Source organism: Delphinapterus leucas, chromosome 2 (assembly GCF_059928025.1).
Source record: "Delphinapterus leucas isolate spDelLeu-1000000601 "Yukka" chromosome 2, BTC_Dleu_Yukka2, whole genome shotgun sequence".
Lineage (NCBI taxonomy): Eukaryota > Metazoa > Chordata > Mammalia > Artiodactyla > Monodontidae > Delphinapterus > Delphinapterus leucas.
In genome coordinates, this window is record NC_143130.1 from 105,337,892 (window position 1) to 105,363,076 (window position 25,185).

A 25,185-nucleotide genomic window follows, 5' to 3' on the forward strand; every position below is an offset into this window, starting at 1 on the left:
ATGGCAGCATTACTCCTCCCATCACCATGGTAAGAGGCAGAAATACTGGCTACAATCAAGACAGAGGGAATTCTGCAGCACTTGAAAAAAAAGCAAATTAAAGAATAGCTCATGGGGAACTTGTTGGAAGCTGAGAACTTACTTGTTGGGGCTGAGAACTACCAGTTCATCCTCATTGACTGGGGAATGTCAGGGGTCACAGAGAAGGTCTGGATCCAGGAAAACCTGCCAAAGTCCTTTCTGTATTGTCAGATCTTGAAATGCTTCCTATATCTGCAATACATTAAAAAAAAAAAAAGGGAACCCAAGGGAGATATCCATATGCAAAGTTTTGCATAATCATGGTTTTCCTGGAACAAGGATCTTTAAGGAGGGACTTGACTGTGTATAGCTACTGAACTTATCTGCTCCAAGGCCCACTCAGGAGCCAGCCAGTAGAGTCAGGGCCTGTACAATCTTAGCTCGAGCTGCTAAACTGTCTTCCTCACCTCCTGAGCGATAACTATGGTACTTCTCAGCCAATGTGGGCCTTTAGTATGCTATTATCAAAGTGACCCCCTTTGAATTACACAAAAGGGTTCCCAGGAAATCACTATAGAGCATGACAGTTTGACATTTTTTCATCCCTTATGTCATTTGTCCCTTCAAGAAACAAAAACATAATGAGTCTTTGCTATGTTCTAGATTTCCAGGTACTCTTCTAGACGGCAAGGAAACAAACTCAGGTATGACCCAGTCTCTGTCTTCAAGGGGTTTTCAAAATAATGGGAAACAAGAGAAATGCTGTAGCTTATTAGTATTGCAAAAGAAATTATATCATTTAGGATTCAATCAAAGAGGAACCACTATAAGTGATGAAGAATAAGAGATTTATTATAATTCTTGGAATTGATGAAGAAGTTTATGTAAGGCTCTTGCCTCTATGTCTAGAGTTGGGCCTGAATCTCTGTAACTCAGCACGATGAGCAGTTGAGAAGGACAAGTGGGCATGAAGTGAGGAGAATCAGTGCAAACCGACACCATGAAACCCCCGAAGACAAACTGAAATCAAAAGGACAGACTGGAACCTACAGCTGTCTCTCACTGTCTCCAACCTTGTTGATGTGGGAGACCTGCAGGAGAAGCTTGCTCCCTTCATTATGGAGATACCCATGTACTTGGCCTAGGAGTTGGAGGAGCTGAAGGAGGAGATTCATTTGTGCCAGAGGTGTTGTGGGTCCAACTGAAGCCCCATGCCAACAAGTGAACCAGCAGACCAGCATCAAAAAGTGCAAAGCTGCAACAGAGCCTGGCATCCTATGCCAACCTTCAGAACACTGTGGCTGCTATGTGTGACATTTCCACCTTCCAAATCTCGCTACAAATTTCACCACATCCATATAGAAAATTTAGATCCATAGAGAAAAGAAGATTCTCGATAATGTAGTTCTAGCTTAGATAAACTGACACAGTGCAAAGTCAACTTTCTTGGGTGCCTTCTAAGTACCAGCCTCTGTTCTATGTGTTTGGAACACATTCTTATTTTCAGCCTTCTCTTATTTTGTGATCTCTGGAAAGAATCTTTTTTTCCTTGACACCTTAGCTAATATTTAATGGCTTTATTAAAGAGGATACACCTGCAAAACGAAACAAAAATAAAACAAAGCACACACACACAAAAAGAGCAATTGGAAATGTAGAGACAAATCAGGCAAGTGTGGTCCCAGGGAAATCAAAGAATAAGACTAATTTAAATAAGAAGCCAAGATTATCTGTGCCAAGTACTGCTGAGATTAAAGTGAAGAGTAAAAAAAAAATTTATGGCACAGAATTTATAAAATAAGACTGAAAAAAATACATTCACAGATTGCTCCCTAGTACAATTTTTATTGTGATATTTCTATTCCTAATCACATTCACTTACCTAATATTTGCTCTTGTGCTTTATTAGTAAAATGCCATCTTGTTAGACCCACTTTAAAATTTTACAATAATGTTATTACATTTTTGACCCACAGTCAGAGAGAGAGAGTGAGAGACATCCCTATCTCCCCTACCCTCTCTGTCTCACCCAAAAGAGTCTGTGAGTTCCTTGATGGTGGGGATCATGTATTTGTATCTCTGCATACCAACTTAGTTCCCAGAACATGGTACTCAATAAATTTTTACTGAATTAAATTGAGTCCAAAGTAATTTCCCACAATAAAATAATTTTGAAAATAGATGGTTTAACATGTTTTATTACTAAAATTTGGCGATGATTCCTTCCAGAAATGCTATAAACTGTTATATGAATTCCTCTCTTTGGCCAGTGTCTGGGATTCACTTCAGGTTTTTATGCTGCATGAAATTAGGTAGCTTTTAAGGCAATACTTCATCTGCCCTCTGGGGAACACTTCTAGATCACTCGAGAAGAATTCGTTTTCCCTCTCAAATGACTGATCCTTCCATTCCTTTAGTTCTCACTCAGAAACTTTTCAGGATAGAAATATTATGTGTTTGTGTGTATTACTAATGGAACCAGACAAAAGCATTACTATTTCCAGTGATCACTGAAGCTTTATGGCCATGTCGTTGCACGTTAATGCTCAGTTTTCCAATTTTGCACCAATTTTTTGAGGTGCTGTCCATACTTTCTTTTTTTTTTTTAATATTGTCTCTATATATACAAACATACTTTAACATGGAATTAATTCCTGTTTAGTGAATGATAGCTTCCGAAAACTTCTCTAGCAAGAAAATACCAGACAGGGTAAATCAATTTGCACATGACCTCCAACATTATTTTGTAAACCCCCTTATCATCCCCTACTTTTGAATTATTATTTGTCTCTTAATCTTCCCCTCTAAGGTCAAAGTTGCTTGAGGTTAGGAATCATTGCTTGTTCATCTTAGCATATATTAGTGTATCACAGTATCCAACAAAGATGCTTAAAAGACCTTTGTTGAATGACTGAATAAATAAATAAATATTTGTCCAAGATTCCAGGGTCACCACAAATGGAAACCCCCGTTCCCTTTAAAATATACAATGAGGTAGATAAAACATAACACAAAGTCTAGTTCTTGGTAGGTACAACAATAGTTGGTATTCATAATTTTTTGATATTAAAGGTCCTCATTCCAATCCCAATTTTGCTAAAAAGATGAATGAAGACAAGAGATATAAAAATGTAGAAAGATGGACAAATGAAAGAGACACAATCCAATGACAAAATGAGTGGTTATGTCTTTAATTCACTTTTATAATACAGTGCAAATTAGGAAGCCACATTAAATGCTATTATTCATGAACTTTCTTTTTGATCTGCTTGGAGATGCCCCAAAATGATGGTTTACTGAACCAGACATTAGGAGCCCAGCTAGCCACAGTGCCTGCTGGAGAAAAGAGACCCAAATGGTGAGGAGATAAAACCATAAGAAAGAGAGAAAATAATTCCTCAAAGACCCAAGGGAGATTTGCAATTCAACAGAAATTTCCCAGATTCCATGCCAGATAAATCGGAAAAGGAAGCTGACCCTCTATTCAACAAGGGATGAGTGGGAATTCTTCTGCCTTCATCTGTCACCCACCCCAGACCAGCAGCTGCAAAAGTACTGGGCAATACACTGGGAATGAGAGAAAGGATGGAGTTAGACCAGCTGTGGAAGACCATAGCCGTGATCCATCTTCCTCCTGTATGTCACTCAAGGGAACATTTATATCCCAAGTAATATAGATATTGTTTCTTCTCCCTGAAGACTTACACTGATATTGGGAATCCCTCTCCTGACTTCTGGTTTGGGAAGCGATAGTAGCCCCAAGGGTGGGATAAGATAGGAGAAGGTTCCCTGCTCTAGCTTCTACAGCTTCTCCCAGCCTTGGACCTTATCTTCTAGTAATAGTGTATGTGGTACACCCAAAACACTATTCAGAATTCTGTACCATTGTTCACATTTTCCCACTTGTGTCTACATTATGCCCCTGACTAAAGACTTGACTAACTCCTATTCATATTCTAAAACTCAGTTTACTCTGGCACATATCAACTTCTTTTCTGAGAAGCTTCCCCTACCCACTCCCCTCATCCCTGCCCGCTGCCCACTCTCCAACTTGAACCATGGCAGGTTCTGCTGACCTCAGTCTCAATACCTAACTGGAACTCTGCTTTCTCATGTGTGTCTCATGCCAGACTCTGAACTCTTAGGGCAGGAACTGTATTTTGGTATGATATCAAACACCAGTCACAGTTCCTGGCACACATTAGGTGCTCAATAAATGGTATGTGAACTAAACTGCTCTGATCCCCCAGACTTGAGGAGCAGCTGGTCTTGTGAGATGAACACCAGTTAAGTCTTGAGCTGAGAGGAAGAAGAGTAGTATTGTCTCTTGGTATCTGAATCGGATGGTTCCAGGACCCCTCAGGGATACCCAAAAAAATCTATGGAGGCTGAAGTCCCTTGTATAGGATGGCATAGTGTTTGAATATAACCTACTCACATCTCCCATATAGAGTTGACTCTTGAACAATGTGAGAGGGAGAGTTAGGGGTGCCAACCTCTGTGCAGTTGAAAACCCACTGCTATTTCTGCCTCAAAAACAAAGGAATTGATAAATCACTCATCCAAGGGCAGAGAGCTGAAACAGTTTGTTTAGAATCAGGATTCAAATCCTTCTGATTTCTTTTGATTCCACATATTGTGATCTCTAAGAGAAAAGAAACTTTTCCGCATACCTTCTTAATTTAAAGATATGTAAAATGAAAATACAAGTAGTATATTTATTGAAAAAATCCACATGTAAGTGGACCCGTGAAGTTGAGACCTGTGTTGTTCAAGGGTCAATTGTACTTTAAATCATTTCTAGATTACTTATGATAACTAATACAATGTAAATGCTATGTAAATAGTTGTTGATGCAGCAAATTCAAGTTCTGCTTTTTGGAACTTTCTGGAATTTTTTTCCTGACTATTTTAAATCCACGTTTGGTTGAATCCCTGGATGCAGAACCCATGAATATGGAGGGTCGATTGTACAGAGGTCCCCCAAGACTCAGTTTGACTGAATTCCATTCTTCTGGACATACTCCTTTTTAGAGAAAAGAAAATACCTAACTGGAAGAATGAATGAGGCATGAGAAGTTTCATCACTTTAGATTCTGAGGAAGGAGTGGGAGCACAGACAGGTAGACCTGGCTGAGCTAAGCTGAACAAAAATAAACTAGAAAATGAGGCTCTTGTTTGTTGAGCTACAGGGAGGAGAGGTCTAAGTGAAGAGGGACCCATGAAGTCTGAGTGCTAGTAAAGCACACTTTAAGACATACACGTTTTTAAAATTTAATTGAACCATAAAGCTTAAACTATAAAGTATTTTTTAAAAATTTTAAAAAATTTGTAAATTTTAAAAACTTGCATAGCCATCTGTCCAATTGACAATGGTTTTTGTATTCAGCTTATAATACTTTCAAACTGACTTGATCATAGGAATATCTTAGTTTTTGCATGAACTAGTTCATTTTAGAAGGCATTATATTTACTTTAAAAATATAAAACATACTAAAATGACTCAAAAAATACAACAATATATAGATTTTTAGAGTCCTAGTCCTCCTCCTCCCCATCTACCCCATATCCCTTCCCTAATTAACCATTTTCATTATTTTATTGCACATCCTCCCAGTGTTATTTTGTGTGTATGTAAGCAAATGTCAAAATGCTTAGTTATTTACCTGTGACTTTCTTACACTGTTCTGCACCTTATTTCTTGCTTTTAAGATACCCTGGAAAAATTTCCCTGTCATTACATGGAGAACAGAGGAAAATATTTTAACTAAGGAGACTGCTAGCTTGATAACTCTGTTGAATGATGGGATTGCAACATTCTTGAATTATACTTCTACATTAATCATTGTTTGATATCACTTTGACTTTAGTGTTCTTCATCAGTAAAATTCCTATTGTGGTAGACATTGTATGAGAAATTTAATTATCATTTTGTAAGTAAAAATAATTTATAGCAAAATGATACAATACTTGGGATTTGCTTCAAAATAAAATGAGTGGATGTATAGATAAAATTAGCCTGGCCATGATTTGGAAATTCATGGAACTATGAGTTGGTTACACCATTATTCATTATACCATTCTATTTTTAGTATATTTGAAATTTTTCATAATGAAAAAGCTTCAGAAATATGTGACAATCAGGTATCTAGTTTTAAAAAACTCAAAGTTTTTAGAAATACAAGATGTCTGCAGTTAGAAATTAATGAATGTCAGAAATATTTCCCTAATGATGGCAACTTCATTTCCACAAAATTAGCCAGCCAAACCCTGGGGAATGTCAAATACCATGTGGGCTACTCAGAGCCAGGAAATGTAAAACTATAATGAACTTCAACTCCAAGTGGAATTCAAACCTCTCAGTAACAACTTGCTTTTTGATCCAAAAGTAGCGGAGGCAATATAGAAACACATCTATTCACACAGAATCACAGTTCAGAATGGAGAGATAGGATTAGAATAATATATTGAGTACAGAAGCCTATCTTTTCCATTATTACAAAATTCCATAAAATAAAGATGACTTTTTCTCTACCTTGTTTTCTTCCCTTTTCATTTTTTAAAAGGGTAAGTAACTAACAACATAGGAAAACAAGACAGAGTGCCATTACCAAATTTTATATAAAAGGAACTTCCAGGAGAAAAAAAAAAGCACATAAAATTGAATTAAAACGAACAGAGAACTGCAATGTAAATCTAAAATATGAACAGGAAATACTTATTCCATAGTCCTTAATTCATACATGTTAACTCACACCCATATATCACCTGGTCTTGAGTATAACCACAATGTGAAAGAGAAGGATAAAATAGGACAAGTGACCTTAGAGGAAACAGTCACTTCAGGATTGGCTGAAGCCTATCTTCTAGAACATAGAACTAAGAGATAAAATATATGAGAGAAATGTTAAGTGAAAAGGTAGACAAATATCTATGAAACAGAATAGAGTGTGCAGAAAGTGACCCACATATTTATGGCAACTTGATTTTCAATAAGGGGAAAAGAAAATTCAGTGGAAAAAGTATAGTCTTTTCAACAAATATTGCAAGAACATTTGGATATTCATATGATAAAATGGACTTTAAACCTTAGACCATATATAAAAATTGTCAAAATGAATCATAAACTTAAATGTAAAACTAAAAATTTTAAACTTCTAAAAATACAAAATAAGATATAATCTCTGTGACTTTGATTTAGGCAGATTTCATGGAAACTAAATCAAAAGCACAGTCCATAAAATAAAAATTGATAAATTGAACTTTATAAAAATTACAAGTTTTCTTTCTCAAATACTGTTAAGACAATGCAAAAACAAGTCATCGCCTGGGAAAAATATATTAAAATCACATATTTAATAAAGGACTTTAGACTATATTAAGAACTTTTAAAACTTGTTCATAAGAAAACCAACAACTAATTTTTTTAATTAAAAAAAAGATTTGAGGGCTTCCCTGGTGGTGCAGTGGTTGAGAGTCTGCCTGCCGATGCAGGGGACATGGGTTCGTGCCCCGGTCTGGGAAGATCCCATATGCCGCGGAGCGGCTAGGCCCGTGAGCCATGGCTGCTGAGCCTGCGCGTCCGGAGCCTGTGCTCCGCAACGGGAGAGGCCACAGCAGTGAGAGGCCAGCCTACTGCAAAAAAAAAAAAAAAAAAGAAGATTTGGACTGTCCTACAATAATAGTTGGAGACTTCAACACCCCACTCTAAATAATGGATAGAACAGCTAGACAAAAGATAAACAAGGAAATAGAAGACTTCAACACTGTAAGCTAACTGGACCTAACAGACATACATAGGACATTCTATCCAACAGCAACAGAATACACATTCCTCAGAAGTACACATGGAACATTCTCCAAGATAGACACTAGGCCACAAAACTAGTCACAGTAAAATTAAAGTATTGAAATTATACAAATGTCTTTTCTGATCACCATGGAACAAAACTACAAATCAGTAACAGAAGGAAAAAATTCACAAATATGTGGAAATCAAACCACACAGTTTTAAGCAACCAATTTATCAAATTAGCGATCACAAGGGAAATTAGAAAATACTTAGAGATCAATGAAAACAAAGGCACAACATACCAAAACTTACAGGATGCAGCAAAAGCAATGTTCAGAAGGAAATTTAAAGCTATAAATGCATACATTAAAAAAGCTCTCAAATCAATAACCTAGCCTTCAATCTTAAGGTTGAAGAAAAAAGTTTAAGAAGAAAAGTTTTAAGAAAAAAGGAGAGCAAACTAAACACCAAGCAAGCAGATGGAAGGAAATAATAAAGATTAGAGTAGAGATAATGAAAAAGAGAATTTTAAAAAATAGAATCAACAAAATCAAATGTTGGTTTTTGAAAAGATGAACAAAAGTAACAAATCTTCAGCTTGACTGACAAAGAGAAAAAGAAAGAAAACTCAGATTACTAAAATCAGGAATTAAAAGTGGAGTTTTACTACCGACCTTACAGAAAGAAAATGGATTGTAAAGGAATACTATGAACTACTGCACGCCAACAAATTAGATAACCTAGATGAAATGAACAAATTTCTAGAAACACATAAACTATCAAAACTGACCCAAAACTTTCTCAAAAAAAAAGACTAGAAAATCTGAACAGATATATACCAAATAAAGAGATGAAATCAGTAATCAAAAACCTATCAAACAAAAATTCAGGATCAGATGGCTTCATTGGTGAGTTCTACTGAACATTTAAATAAAAATTAACATCAATTCTTCTCAAACTCTTCCAAAAAGTAGTGGAGGGAATGCTTCCAAACTCATTCTATGAGGCCAGTGTTATCCTCATATCAAATCCAGACAAAGATATCCTAAGAAAAGAAAATGATACACCACTATACCTTATTAATGCAAATGCAAAAATCCTCAGCAAAATACTAGTAAACTTAATCCATCAGCATACTAAAAGGGTTATACACTAAAACCAACTGGGATGTACCCCAAGAATGCAAGGGTGGTTCAACATATGAAAATCAATATAATATGCCATGTTAATAAAATATAAGGGGGGAACACATGATCATCCCAACTGATAAAGAAAAAGCATTAGACAAATTTGATATCCTTTCATGATGAAAATACTCAACAAACTAGGAACAGAAGGGAATTTCCTCAATATGATAAAGGACATCTATGAAAAATCTGCAGCTAATATCAATTTTAATGGTGAAATACTAAAAACTTTCTCCCTAAATTCAGGAACAAGAGAGGACAACCACTTCACCACTTCTATTCAACATTGTACTGGAAGTTCTAGCTAGGCAATTCAGGCAAATAGAATGGAATGGAATGGAATAAAGCAAAACGGAACAAAACAAAATGAAATGATACAATGTGATACTATGCCATACCATACCGTGCAATATAATGCATCCAAATTGGAAAGGAAGAAGTAAAACTGTCTCTACTAGGAGATTTTATGATTTTAATATCTAGAAAATCCTAAAGAATCCACCCGCCTTAAAAAACTATTGAAGCAAACAGATCAATTCAGAAATGTTGGTGGAAACAAGATCAACATACAAAAATCATTTGTATTTCTGTACATTAACAATAAACAATCCAAAAGTTAAATTAAGAAAATAATTCCATCATTTACAATAGCATCAGAAAGAATAAAATACTTAGAAATAAATTTAACCAAGGAGATATAGAACTTGTACACTAAAAACTACAAAAGGTTGTTCAAAGAAATTAAAGAAGCCCTAAATAAATGGAAAGACACCCCATGTTCATGAACTGGAAGACTTAATACCATTAAGATGGCATTACTAACCAAAGCAATCTACAGATTCAGTGCAATCCTTACCAAAATCCCAACTGCATTTTTTGCAGAAACGTACATGCTGATTCTAAAATTCTTATGAAATTGCAAGACCCCTAGTAGCCAAAACAGTATTGAAAAATAAAAATAAAGTTGGAGGATTAACATTTCTCAATTTTAAAATCTTCTACAAAGCTACAGTAATCAAGATAATGTGGTATTGACATAATGATAGGCATATAGGTCAATGAAATAGAACTGAGAGTTCAGAAATGGACCCATATATCTATGATCAATTGATTTTCAACAAGAGTGCCAAGACCATTCAATGGGAAAGGAATAGTGTTTTCAACAAATGGTGCCAGAACAATTGGATATTCACATGCAAAAGAATAAAGTTGAACTCATCTCACAACACATACAAAATGAACTCAGAATGGATAAAAGATCCAAATGCAAGAGTTAAAACTATAAAATTGTTAACAGAAAACATAGGGGTAAATTTTCATGACCTTGGATTTGGCAATAGATTCTCAGATATGACAGCAAAAATATAAGCATCAAAACAAAAGTAGGTATATTGGACTTCATCAAAATTATAAACTCTGTGCATCAAACAACAGCATCAAGAAACGAATCCCCTTAAAATCTGACAAACTTTCAGGAATTATTTTTCTCCATTTTTTTTCTCTCTCTCTTTTATTGATTAGAAATACAACTTTTTAAATTGATCCTCAAATGTTTTTTAACTATTCTTTCCTATTTTCTATTAGTAATCATTTGCTTTACTTTCTGGGAGCTTGCTTTTTCTCTACATTATGACATATATTAAAAATTCCTGCTATCGTATTTTTTAATTCCTAAGAGTTCTTATTTCCGAGTAGGGTTTTGGGTTTTGGGGGTTTTTGAATATTTTAATTTTATTGGAGTATAGTTGATTCACAATGTTGTGTTAGTTTCAGATGTATAGCAAAGTGATTCAGTTATACATATACATATATTCTTTTTTTTTTTTTCGCGGTACGCGGGCCTCTCACTGCTGTGGCCTCTCCCGTTGCGGAGCACAGGCTCCGGACGCGCAGGCTCAGCGGCCATGGCTCACGGGCCCAGCCGCTCCGCGGCATGTGGGATCTTCCCGGACCGGGGCACAAACCCGTGTCCCCTGCATCGGCAGGCAGACTCTCAACCCCTGCGCCACCAGGGAAGCCCCATATATTCTTTTTTAGATTCTTTTCTCATATAGGTTATTACAGAATACTGAGTAGAGTTCCCTGTGCTATACAGTAGGTCCTTGTTGGTTATCTATCTTATATATAGTAGTGTGTGTATGTTTATCCCAAGCTCCTGATTTATGCCTCCCCCCGCCCCCCGAGTGGGTTTTTTGTTTGTTTGGTTTTGGGGTTTTCTGGCAACATCACTTTTTGCCCCATGTCTGCAACATACTATCACTGAAAACATTAATGACATTTTTTAGAAAAATAAGATGATGTCTTTCCTATGTGGTCACTGTTTCCTCCAAGTTACCCTTTTCTATTTGTTTCAGACAAATAAAATCACATTAGATGATTTCCCCCAGCAATTAGCTGATCCTTGGTTAAATGTTTATATTAAAGAGAGGGAGACTAAGTAGCTATTTGGAAGTTCTGAGTGCATGGATGGTACTTGAATCTGGACTTCACTCTACGGTGACATGGCTGGCTTGTTTTTTAGGAAACACCAATGCCAGTATCTTCAGATCTTTCATTTTGGACTTGTCAGATAACAAAAAGAAACTTCTTCAGCTTCCTGTCTAGCTGCTGAACGTGTGGGAGCTAAGTAGGCAACTCAGCAACCAGTACATATGCATTTATTTAATCCCCTACTTTCTGTACAGTATTCCTATCTTTGGCAATCAAGAGACCCTCTCTTTTACCTGTGCCAGAAACAAATCATCCAGTCTCCTGTTGGAGTGGGAGAGGGACAACAGTCAGCCTGGGTAGTAAAGAAGTATCTAGAATTCAGCTGCTTCTTAAATATTTTTCAATTCTTCTTAATTTAGCCTTCCATTCACTCCACTTCCAAAAATATAGAGGGACTCTATGGAATATATCAAGCTGATTCTTGTTTTTTCTCACTGCTTGAATAGAAATAATCTTTTTCCATCAGTCTTTCCATGCCAGTTACTACTAAATTATCTGCTTTTTATCTTCCAAAATGTTGTTGCTTTGTTTCCTTTCCCATGCTATAGATTTAGTGGAGTTTTGGGAGGGAGAAAATATGGATGCATGTGTTCAATCTACCATATTTATGCCCATATTTACCAATTTCTTTGTTGATATTTCCTTCTTGTATCTCAGTCTCTCTTTCCAGGCTCATTTTCTGTACATCTTTTAGATGTTCCTTTAATAAAAATCTGTTGGTCATTAACCCTCTCAGTTTTTATTTATCAGAAAATGCCTATTTCACCCCATTCTTGATATTCTTTATGCATACATAATTAAGAGTTATTTCCTCTCAACACTGTCTTCAGTCTTCAATTAATACGTGTTGGAAAGTCAGCTATCATCTTGTTACTCTTTGTAGGTAATGTCTTTTACTCTGGTTGCATATATAATCTTCTCTTTGTCACTGATATGCTAGAGTTTCACAATAATGTATCTATGTTTAGAATTTTTTTCTTTTAATTCCTGCATGGTCAACATTGTGCTTCCTGTATTTGGAATTCAACTCTCATCAGTTCTCTGAATTCATCACCTATTATCCCTTCAAGTATCCTCTCTTCTTCATTCTGTTTTCTTCTTTAGGACACCATTTCTTATATAGTTTTCATCTCCTTGTGTCTGTTAAATTCTGGGTAACATCTTCAGATATTTATTTACATTTACTAATTCTCTCTTGGTATGTGTAATTCACTAATTAAATCATTCATTGCGAGTTTTATTTTAATAATTATATTTTTCATTTTAAAGGCTATAGGTTTTTTCTTTTGCAAATCTGCATGATCATTTTTATAGTTTCATATTGCTTATTTATTTATATGACCCTTATCTTTTATTTCTTTGAACATTTTCTATTTAGTGATTTTGTGTTGTTTAGCTGAAAACTCCAATATCCGAGGGCCTACTGAGTTTAAGATTTTTTTCCTGCTGCTTTGTTCCTGTGTGTTGGTGATTTTTGAGTAAGACTTCTTTTCTGGTTTATCTTTATCTGTGGAAATACTGAGGACCTAAGCTGGGGTGCCCTCCTTCTGATAGTATTTGCCTCTGATTCTGCCTGCAGCCAGCACTACCTATCTTCACACACTTACTTATGTGTTATTGGCTTTTCAAACCATTGAGAGCTATAAGGTAGCTCTTTAATATGTGAAATCTAAACGCCTTTGGCCCCATGATAGTTGAGAAATGCAGTTCGTGTAATTTCAAGTTTTGAGACACCAGTAGTTTGAGAGTTGATTAAAGATAGTGAAATAGTTTGTGTTTCTCTGAAGTAGAAGATGATAAAGAAAAACACATTTTTTATATGAGCATTCATCTATGTTTAAAAATAATTGATTTTAATATCCTTTTCTTCAGATATTAAAAGTTATTTTTCTAAAGAATCTAAATATTTCACATAAAAACTACAGGATTTTTTAAGGCTTAAATTTTAACCTTTGGAACTTAAATATTTTATCTGCTAAGTTTTTGGAGAACTCATTTTCCTAGATGGAATAAAAGCTCCTCAAAAAATAGTCGAAGTAACACACTACTATATATAAAATAGACAACCAACAGGGACCTACTGTATAACACAGGGAACTCTACTCAATATTCTGTAATAACCTATACGGGTAAAGAATCTGAAAAAGAATGAATATGAGTATAACTGAATCACTTTGCTGTGCACCTGAAACTAAACAACATTGTAAATCAACTATACTCCGATAAAATTAAAAAACAGGGTTTCCCTGGTGGCGCAGTGGTTGAGAGTCCGCCTGCCGATGCAGGGGACACGGGTTCGTGCCCCGGTCCAGGAAGATCCCACATGTCGCTGAGCGGCTGGGCCCGTGGGCCCGTGAGCCCATGAGCCGTGGTCGCTGAGCATGCGCGTCCGCAGCCTGTGCTCCGCAACGAGAGAAGCCATAACAGTGAGAGGCCCGCGTACCGCAAAAAAAAAAAAAAAAAAAAAAAAAAAATCAAACAAACAAAAAAATTCTTGAAGTAGCAGGAATGACATTGCTTTGAAAACTGATGAAAGAAAAAGCATTTGAGATGGTTGTCAGTTGGTTTTCTTATTAATTTGTAGGCATTCTTTATATATTTGGGATGTAAATCTTTTGCTGGATATACAAGTACATTCTCCCACTCTGTGGCAGGCCTCTTTACTCATTTAATGGGATTTTTTAAATGAGAAGATCTTAATTTTAATGTAGCCCAATTTATCAATTTTATCCCTCTACATTTGTTTGTGTCTTGTTTAAGAAATGTTTGCCTAACTCAAGGTCATCAGGGTATTCTCTTATGTTTTTTTAAAGATGTTTTACTGTTTTACATTTCATAATTAGGTTTACAACTTACAATTAGATTTATAATTCATCAGTGTTGTATGCAATATGTGATTTGAATCAAGATTCCTTTCCCTCCATTGTAGTAGCTAAATGATCCATTATTATTTATTGAAAAGACAGTTATCTCCCTTGCAGTGTAATCTTTGTCACAAATCAGTGGCCAAGTTTGGGTCTATTTCTAGACTGCACTGCTCAGTTGGTATATTTGCCTGTCCTATATCATTACCATCCTAACTAAACTGTTGTGTCTTTATAAAGTTTCTTGGTACCTGGTATATTTAAGTCCTCTCTATTTGTCCTTTCCAAGAGTATATTAGCTGTTTTGACACTTTGCATGCCCTTATACGCTTTAGAATTGTCTTATCAAGTTTCCCTGCCCAATTATGGAATTTTGATTAGATTTTTAAGATCATAGATTATTTTGAGAAGATTTGATATTTTTACAATATTGAGTTGTTTAGTCTATAAATGGACTGTCTTTCCATTTATGTAACTTTTCTTTAATTCTCCAATAATATTTTGTATTTTGTGCCTTGAGATTTTGCATGTTTTTAAAGATATGTTTCTAGGTATTTCATTGTTTGATGCTATTACAAAGGTAATCTTTTGAAAATTTAATATTCTAACTATTCTAGTTGATGATGGCATATAGAAATATAAGTAATCTTTGAATATTGACCTTTGATACTGCAAGTGTATTAAAATAACCTATTATCTCTAGTAATACAGCTGTAGATTTCTTTTTTCTTTTTTTGGGGTGGGGGGGCTTTACACAGTGAATGTTTATTTCTCACTCATGTTACAGTCTCGTGGGCTGCAGCAATGGCTTAGAGATCCAGGGTCTTCAACATGAGGCTTGCACGTTCACCGAGGGCATTCTAATCTTGTTTCAGTCTCAGACAGAAATCTAGCACCATTTCACCATTAAACACATTGTAAGATGCAACATACAATGAGACTTTTGTTTGTAAATTCACTTTATCAAACAAATTGCCTTCTGGTTTATTAATAACATTATCATGAGAGATACTGAATTTTATTAAATGAATTTTCTTCATCTATTAAAATAGTCTTCTTATTTTTTCCTTTGCTCTGTTAGTATGGTGAAGTACACTGATTCTTTTAATGTTAAATCAATGCTACTTTCATGCAATAGCTCCAATTTTGTCAGATATGTAATAAGTTTTATATATGGTTTATTTGATTTGCTAATGTTTTCTTTAGAATTTTTATAGCCATGTTCATGAATGAGATTGACCTGTAATAAATCTTTCTCTTAATATTCTTGTCTGCTTTTGTTATAAAATTCATACTGATTTTTTCATAAAATGAGTCATTTTCATATATGTGTGGATTTTCTAGTTATTATCACTCTGGATTTTACCTCTCTTATATTTTGACTGAGTAAGTCTTGTCATCTTTTTTCTCTCTCCAGTATCACGAAGCAGATGTTTTCATATATTGTTTCAACTTTCAGATTTCCTCAGTGATAAGGGTTAGTTTGAATATCTTACTATGTGATTCCCAGAATCTTCTTCATTTGCTTTTCATCACAGAAAACCCTGGACTCTTTACATGGAATCTGTCACCTCTGGTTCTTACCTTAGAAGGAATTACGGACCTTTTTTTATCTTCCAATAAATCAGGTCTTTAGTCATTACTCCAGGATGTCCTTATTTATCAGAGCCTTCATCTTTCTGGAGCTGATGGTGAAATGCCTCAGGCTAGTAAATAATTTAACATGAGCTAGATGTCTGTCCTGTGCAAGGTACTGTGAAAAGCAAGGTGCTGTTGGTACCAAAATAAATATGAGATTTCCCCAGATTTCAAGGAGCTCACTCCGAAAGAGGATATTAAATTATAATATCAGCATAGCATGATAGGCAGAAAGGTGAAAGTAATTAAGGAGTACCAAAGAGACAAAGAGGAAGAGGACAAAATTGAGACTTGAGGAGCTAGGAAAAGATTATGATAAAAGATGATCCTGAAATGAGTAAGAGAGAATGAGAAAGAATTTGATAAAAGGGGAGGCAGAGGGATCAAAGCAGAACGAGCATCTTGTTACCGTCCAGTGTTCGTAAACCCAGGAAACGTGGCACATTTTGACTCAATCAAAGCGTTTGGGTGGAGGTGGGAATGGGGGGCATTGAACTGATTAAGCTGGTTACTTCAAATGTGATCCTTTCTGAGGCTCCAATATTTTTAGTAAAATACTAAGATGATAGGAAGAAAAAGCCACCAGTAAAAAGAGCAGCACTTCCCATCTTCTAGGGCAGTGTTGACCTCCGGTTGAGAATGGGTTGTGCTGCAGGGCCTAGAGGCAGGAACTCATTTGCCCTCTTTGTGACTTGGATTCCTGCCCTATTACCTGGCATACAGTGAGAGACAGTGAAGTTGCAACAATGGGAAAACAAGAAGCTTGCCTAGTAAGATACTGCTTGTTTTGTAGGCTTTCATCCCAGGTGTGGCTTCTCAGACGCTGTTCTTCTGCCCTGTAAAAATAAAGGGGGTGCCTTCTGATCCTGAGGAAGATGAGTAACCTTGTTGTATCTTGTGGCTACCAACCTCAAGGACCCCACCCTCCCCTCTTTCAGAGAGTTTTATTTATCTACAATGTACTTAATGATTTTGGCTTGAGCATACTCTGATATTTAAATAAAGGGACTTTGCCACAAAATGCCCCAAGACATTTCAGTCTGTGTACAATATGGGACTGGCAGGCAAAATCCTTGAAAGGATTACACTTCTCATTCTCCATCTTGAAAAGACTGTGATATTTATCCACATTCCCTTACCCACTACTGATTGAAAAACTGTTCCATTTGAAGCCAGGTTTTATGTTTCTTGCTTATGGATTTTACATGCAAATGTCATTTTACCCGTCTTGGACCACATACTTCTTCTTGATTACTTGTATTAGCGTGAGTGTAGAGATGGAGGAGAGTGAAAATACTTTGGTTTCTAATTAATCTCACTATTGAAAGGTAAACATTTTCATGTATAGCCTATGTATAACTATTTAATTATCACTGAGTATGGCCTGCATAGAGGGTTTTATTGATCCAGGCATCATAGAGAGGCAAGACTTTCTGAGAAAGGCTACCTTGGTGGTAAACAGAAGTGATGTTGAGGTTTGAGAAAGAGAGAAGAAAATTTCAAGAGCTCCTGAACGGAAATTTCCCAATTCCCCATTCCTGACAAATCTGGAAAAGAGGTAAACCCTTATACAACATAAGATTTTTCTCTCCTGGCATCAGCGATGTCTCTGCCTTCTGTCAGCTGATCCAAGCCAGGTAGTTGCAAAATGTATGTGTAGAGAAAATGACAGTAGGTGTGGGACTGGATGCAATGGAGGTGATTGTGGAAGTACAAAGACATTATGAACCTTTCTTCTGCTGGTCATTCTGGAAAAATAATAAACATGTCATGTTAAAAAGCCACGGTGTCTTCTCCAAAAAGACTCACAAGGGATGTTGAGAAATCTCTCCCTTGCTTCTGGGGTGAGCAGCAACTGGAAATCAGGGATATGATGAGATAAGTTAAAATTCCATGCACAATTATTTGTATCTTCATTTCCTGCTAGTCCTGGATTTCTCTGTATGCTCTAGTGATACCATATATAGTTACACAAAAAAATCAACACTCTTCAGGTTTCTGTTTCTTTTCTAATTGTTTTGGATCCGCTCCGCTCACCTGATCACAGATCTACTTACTCCTCTTCTAAAACTGAGCTGACTACAGTGCATTGCCTCTCCCATGAGATCTTCCATATTTTCTATTTTGCCCTCCACCCCAGCCTGAATTAAAACTTCCTAAGATTGATTTTAGTTTTAGATTTACATGGAATATTCTATCTACCTCATTTGTAGTTTTCAGCACATTGTATTATAACTGTCTGCTTCCATCTCTGGGTAACCTACAGTCAGAAATATTTTAGGGCAAGACCTATATTTTAACCTCTACATCCCTGGCACAAGCACAATACATGGTACGTATTAGGTGCTTATGAAATGGTTTGTGAAAAAAACATACCTGAATACCAATCCTAAACAGTGGCAATTCTATTGAGTCAACACGATCTGGGTTGATGAGCTAAGAGGATGCAGGACTTACTAGCCCCCTTATTGATGCGTACATGCCTTCATTCATAATTCTAAGAACACATTCTTAGTAAGTACATAATGGTGTAAGAGGTAGAATTGCAGGGTGTCCAAGAAAGGCCCGATTCCATCACTGGTCTCACTATGTCAATTTCTGCATATGGTGACGTTCAAGACTGGGGTCTCTTTGTGGATACAGAGCAATAGAGTCTTCATATAGATCACCTGTCTGAGCTAAATAATATAAGCAGACTAGGAGATATCATTGCTCATAAAATAGCCAAAAATCTACATGAGCGCCGGGAAATATTAACAAGACAAATAAACCTGAGGATTCTTAGCAGAAAAAAAAAATCCAGAGATCAGATTGACAGACCACCTAAATAAGACACTGGGAGTAATAATTACCCATTAAACTACAGGGACCAAACAGCTGCATATTTCGGCTCAAATGTCATTTAAAAAGCAGTGAAGATTAGCAAATACATTCTTCCCTACAAATACCATGCTAAGAAGGCAACCATGGTAGTTTACTACATAGCTGGGTTTCTAAAAATTATAGTTCTCAGATAAAATTTAAAATACCAACAGAAAAAGAAAAAAACGTTGAGGAAAACAGACATATACATAAAACGACATGAAAAGTTTCACAGATGCACGCCAGAGTTATCCGTGGCCCGCCTAGGGGCCGGTATGGTTGCAGACATACAGGGCTTGCGGTAAACAGCTCCTCTGGGGCAACCTGTTTAACAGGGATCTGTCCATGATTAGAGAAGCTGTGGTATCAGATAGAGACAGTGCTGTCCTGGGCAGAAGGAGCAAAAGCAAGAGCTGTGGGTGAATAAAAGTACAAAGGACTTTGGAGGTGGGGGGTGGGGGCTGGCCAACTGCGGCTGCCCACTAAAGCAGGAGCAATGGGGGCTGGGCCGTCTTGCGTTGAAGGGCATGGGTCAATAGATTTCAAGAAGTAGGTGTGTTCCTTGGCGACAGCCCACAGGTGGCTGTGAGGGTGACTCCGGAAGGGTTTTCCTGGCTGAGTTCAGCTGCTGACCTGAGGCAAGGGCCAATTTGCAGGGCTGGGCGCTAGGGGGTGGTGGCGGCCTTCATGACGGGGCAAAAGCAACAGAGCACTTCCTTCGAGCCGGAATCGAACCAGCGACCTAAGGATTTCCAGGTGTGTTAGGCCTACAGTCCTCCGCTCTACCAGCTGAGCTATCGAAGGGTGCACAGTGACAAGCGTTGGGTCCTTCGTTTTTCCTGGAAACGACAGAGGCCAAGGCTCTGGAAGGCCCCGAGTGCAATATGCCCTAGGTTAGTTGGAAGTCCCTTGGCAGGGAGTCGTGCACACGCCGGGGATCCGTGGTGGCCAGGCATCCCGGGGAGGCGATTTTCAGAACGCCTGGGCCCGGGCCGCCACCTGTTGACTCATTTTCTCTCCCCTGGGCTCTTTCTACAGGGAGACACCAGGACGACAGCCCTCGCTGGCCAGAAAGCCAGTAAGAGGGTGAAGGGAGGGGGGGCGTTGGTGAAACCCAAACGGATGAGTGGGTCGGGTGGGGGCGGGCTTGCGGAGGGAAGCAGGAGAGAAGAATGCACCACCGGGCAGGCAGGGTCGCTGAAGGGCCCTCGAGGAGTTTCTGAGCTCGCCCCCCCGCCCCACCCAATCACATACACGCCCCCTGGTGCTGGGGCGTCATCATCCCCGCATTTAACCTCGACCCGACCCTGTTGCCCACCGTGAGCTGGGCTCGTTTTTCTGCGCAGTGAGACTTCCTGGAAGTGAGGGAGAAAGGATGTCCCCATAGGTACCCAGCCGTCTGGCCCGCTGCGACCCGTCTGGGGACTTGGCTCGCGTTCTCTGCCCACAGACCCGGATTCCTCTGGCAGAGGCGGGTGCTCCCTGAAGCAGCTCAAGATTCTGTGGGCTTCCTGGACAGGCAGAGCACACCGTTGTCCAGGTCGGACCTCTCGCCCTCGCTCCTCGTCTTAGACAAACGTTTCAGATCCCATCTGGTGCGTGCTCGCCACCTGACACCACTCGCTCATCCACCCAGCTCAGGTCGCACAGAAGTACGGCAAGCCACATCCAAGTCACCTGCCCTCCGATGCCTGTGTCGCCACCCCTGATCGGGAGACCAGCAGGTCTGCACCTGCGAGGATGAGGGCCATGTCTGTGGAGGTCCCCTACTGCCCGCTGTGAGGCCCCAGACAGGAGGAGGTGGCCGTGCCGGGGCTCACCGGGGTGTGTCCAAGTCACCAGAGTCCACCTCCCAACCATGGGCACACCCTCCACCCCTGTTACATCCCCCAAACATCAAACCTAGTTCCTCCAAACCTGGGAACCTTCTGTCCCTCTCTCAAGGATGAGGGCGAGAGAGAGAGAGAGAGAGAGAGAGACGAAGTTGGAGAGAGAGATGGATGGAGATACACAGAGACTGCATTTGTTGGGCTAGACAGAAGGGAGAGGCCATGGACCATCGTAGGACTAGGCAAAGTAGGAAAGGGAAATTGAGTGGGAGTGTTTTCAAGAAGAATGCCTTGGTTGTCCATGACCCGTGTGATGGCCCGTGTGCTTGTTGGGCTCCAGGGCTCGCGGTGGGCAGCTCCTGTATGGCCACATGTTTGTCGGATCTGTCCACGTTGAGCAAAGTGGTGGTGGCAGAGGGAACGTTGCTCTCCCTGGGGACACGTGCGAGAATAAAAGTGTTAAGGGCTTGGGAGGCTGACGGGCTGGCTGGTGGGGGCAGTCTGCTAAGGCAGGAGCAAGGGGATGTTGTGGACTGAGGGGCATATGTCTGTGGACTTCAGGAAGAAAGGGTAAGTGGTTCTGGAAGGGCTCTGTTGGCTTTGTCCGGTGAGAATGAGGATGCTCTTGTAGTGCAAGGGGAAGGGCCAATTTGCAGGGCAGAAGCAGAGGGCATGGCCCTCATGATGGGGCAAAAATGATTAAAGCACTTCCTTCGAGCCGGAATCGAACCAGCGACCTAAGGATGTCCACATAGTCATCAAGTCTACAGTCCTCCGCTCTACCAGCTGAGCTATCGAAGGGTGCACAGCCATACCTCCACTGACAAGCACTGGGTCCTTTCTTTTTGCAGGAATGGTGGAGACCAAGGAACTGGGCCTCACTGTTCCTCAAAGAGGAGCACCGCCTCTAAGTGCCTCCCCCCATGCCCTCCATCCACCCCAAATCCTGCTCCCAGTTCTGTACCTCCCTCAGCTCGCCACTCACTCCAGACAGGGGCCGTGGTGCCCACCTAAACCTAGTTTTACTTTTCCGCGCAGTGAGGGCACCTGGGAAGTGATGGAGAAAGGACGTCGGGCTAGGCCTGTCTGGGGACTTGGCTCGCGTTCTCTGCCCACAGACCCGGATTCCTCTGGCAGAGGCGGGTGCTCCCTGAAGCAGCTCAAGATTCTGTGGGCTTCCTGGACAGGCAGAGCACACCGTTGTCCAGGTCGGACCTCTCGCCCTCGCTCCTCGTCTTAGACAAACGTTTCAGATCCCATCTGGTGCATGCCCGCCACCTGACCGCTCACTCATCCACCCAGCTCAGGTCGCACAGAAGTACGGCAAGCCACACCCAAGTCACCTGCCCTCCGATGCCTGTGTCGCCACCCCTGATCGGGAGACCAGCAGGTCTGCACCTGCGAGGATGGGGGCCATGTCTGCGGAGGTCCCCTACTGCCCGCTGTGAGGCCCCAGACAGGAGGGGGTGGCCGTGCCGGGGCTCACCGGGGTGTGTCCAAGTCTCCAGAGTCCACCTCCCAGCCACAGGCACATTCTCCACCCCTGTTATATCCCCCAAACACCAAAGCTAGTTCCCCCAAACCTGGGAACCTCCAATTTCCATGGCGGGTGGAAGGCATGGGCATATCCAATGGAAGCCTTAGAATCTCTCTTTGGTCCCTGTCCACAGGTCTCTGCAGATGGTGACATTCCAGGCTGGGGAATCTTTGTGGCCACAGAGCAGTAGGTTCCTCCTGAAGGGCTCCTGTGGGAAGGCAGTGGCACTGCCCCCTGGACCGTGGAAACTCCACAGCCCCAGGCTCAGCTCCTCTCGGTCAGCAGCGGGGCAGCAGGGAAGATTGCTGCTGCAGAGGAGATCTGGAGATGAAGACATGCGGGAAACGCAGCCTGGATGCAGAGGCAGAACCCGAACCAAAGAAGGAGCTCGTGGCCGCAAGGGTCAGGGGAGGGCAGCGGCTGGGCCCCAGGGCCTGCAGAGAGCCACGCTCCCATCACCGTTCCTCTGACAGTGCTTTCCAACTGTATCTCCAGCCTTCGGGAGTTTCCCTCTCACAGGAGAGAAAAGGGCAAGGGCCACTCCTTGGCTTTCCTCTCTGCACCCACATGCCCTGACAACCCTCCCCCAACCAGCACCATCCCTAAAACCCGGCTCAGTGGCGGTGGAGGGAGGAGGGTGTGGAAGGCTGTAGCCTCAGCGGCCCAGCACTTAATTCAGCCAGCTGGTCAGAAGGCACAGGCCAGTGGCCTGTGTCAGGAGGACAGTTGTTGTGCCCCTCCAGGATCACACATCCGGCCACCAAGCCCCAGTCCCGGGCCCTTTCTGCTCCCTGCCTTCAGCCACCATTATCTGCCCCCCACCCCCGGCCTTTTCCTACTCTCAGGTCTCAGCCTTTCCTTTTGCCCACAAACTCCCTTCCTCTCCCCATCTCCCCCTCTCCCTTGCAGTCGCTCTCCCTCGGTCTCTCTCTGTCTCTATCTTTATCTCAGTCTCTATTTCTCTGTCTCTCCATCAGAAGTGGCAGGGGAATTGGTACAGGGGTTTTTCCCACAATTGTACAGAGTGTGAGCAATCCTTGCTCTTGCAGAAGGAACTCAAACCTTCCTACGGCAGCAAGAACAGGTGTGAAGTTTCGAGGAACTGGAAGTTTTCCCGTGGCCTCGGCCTTGTTCTCTGACTGACAGGAGACCTGAATGGGGCCTCTGAAGTTTTCATCGTGATGTCAAGCCTCCTCCCCTGTCCTGAGAGCCCTGGTGTCTTTTGCTCCTGCCAATGCCAGAGGCTCTTGGTGCAGGCGCACAACTGGCAATGGCTTGGCAAATCTCAGGGTGGCAGTCCTGTCCCACAGTATATAAAGCAAATGGTGAAGGGTTTCTGTCTCCCTAAGTTTATATATTTATGATAATTCAAGAGAGACACAGAAAGAGAGAACGAGTTCGAGAATGAGGGAGAGAGAGAGAGACAGTTGGAGGAGGGATGGACAGAGATACACAGAGACTGTGGTTGGGCTAGACAGAAGAGAGAGGCCATGGACTAACATAGGACTAGGCAGAGTAGGAAAGGGAAATTGAGTGGGAGGGTTTTCAAGAAGTATGCCTTGGTTGTCCGTGACCTATGTGATGGCCAGTGTGCTGGTCGGCCTCCAGGGCTCACGGTGGGCAGCTCCTATGTGGCCACATGTTTGTCAGGGATCTGTCCACGTTGAGCAAAGCAGTGGTGGCACAGCGGGCACTTCTCTCCCCGAGGAGAGGTGCGTGAATAAGAGTTTAAAGGACTTGGGAGGTTGAAGGGGCTGGTTGGTTGGGGCAGTCTGCTAAGGCTGCTAAGGGTGTTTCTGGCTGAGAAGCATGTGTCTCTGGATTTTGGGAAAGGGACAAGTGGCTCCAGAAGGGCTTTGTCGGCTTTCTCCTGTGAGAATGAGGATGCTCTTGTAGTGCAAGGGGAAGGGCCAATTTGCAGGGTAGAGGCAAGGCTGCACTAGGCAGTGGTGGGCTTCATGATGGGGCAAAAGCATCAGGGGCACTTCCTTCGAGCCGGAATCGAACCAGCGACCTAAGGATATCCACATAGTATCAGGTCTACAGTCCTCCGCTCTACCAGCTGAGCTATCGAAGGGTCCACACTGGTAAGTGCTGAGTCCTTCCTTTTTGCAGAAATGACAGAGGCCAACGCATTGAATGGCCCCAGGTACAGCATGCTTTTGGTTGGTTGGAAGGCCCCTAGGCAAGGAGCGGTGTATATGCTGGCTCCGTGGTTGTCAGGCATCCTGGGGCGGCAATTTTCAGAATGCCTGGGACTGGACAGTCACCTGTTGACTCATTTCCTCTACCTGCCCCCCACCCCGCCCTGTCCCTTTCTACACGGAGTGCGGGGATGACACCCATCCCAGTCCAGAAAGCCGGCAAGAGAGTGAGGGGAAAGGGGACGTCGGGCAAACGGATGCGTGGATTGGTTGAGGGCAGGCTTGCGGAGGATGGAGAGCAGAAGAACGCAGCCCACAGGGTCACAGAAGATCCCTTGAGGAGGAGCACAGCCTCTAAGCGCCTCCCCCCATCCCACCCATCCCACCCCAGCCCTCGGCCCCGGTTCTGTACCCCCCTCACCTCGCCACTTACTCAAGACCGGGGCCGAGGTGCCCACGTAGACCTAGTCTTACTTTTATGTGCAGTGAGGCTTCCTGGGATGTGATGGAGAAGGGATGTCGGGATGTCGGGCCAGGCAGGCCAGGGGTGGAGGGAAGGCGGTGGGGGTCGACAATGACACCACGCCCATAGGTACCCATCGGCCTGGCCCTCTGCGGCCATCCTACGAACTTGGATCCCCTTTTCTGCCCACAGAGCAGAATTTTTTTCAGTAGCTGTTTCTCCAGCATCCATCTTCCACTCCCTGCACCCTTCAGTTCCCTTCCTTCAGCCTGCTTTGTTTTCCCCACCTCCTTCCTGCTACCAGGTGTATTTCTGATCCCTAAGCCTGTGTTTTTCTCTCAAACTTTTCCCCTTCTTG

At 41.3% G+C, this 25,185-nt stretch overlaps 3 non-coding genes and 1 pseudogene across 3 annotated transcripts; all 4 read right to left on the reverse strand.

Annotated features, from left to right (window-relative positions):
• Nucleotides 1–19,219: 19,219 nt before the first annotated feature.
• On the reverse strand, nt 19,220–24,986 carry LOC149750233 (uncharacterized; annotated as a pseudogene).
• TRNAY-GUA (transfer RNA tyrosine (anticodon GUA)) lies at nt 19,569–19,658 on the reverse strand. The gene is given in 2 exon segments: nt 19,569–19,604; nt 19,622–19,658. It is a non-coding gene; the product is annotated as a tRNA-Tyr (tRNA).
• Nucleotides 21,393–21,484, reverse strand: TRNAY-GUA (transfer RNA tyrosine (anticodon GUA)). Its single transcript is given in 2 exon segments — nt 21,393–21,428; nt 21,448–21,484. It is a non-coding gene; the product is annotated as a tRNA-Tyr (tRNA).
• On the reverse strand, nt 24,207–24,297 carry TRNAY-GUA (transfer RNA tyrosine (anticodon GUA)). The gene is given in 2 exon segments: nt 24,207–24,242; nt 24,261–24,297. It is a non-coding gene; the product is annotated as a tRNA-Tyr (tRNA).
• Nucleotides 24,987–25,185: the final 199 nt, after the last annotated feature.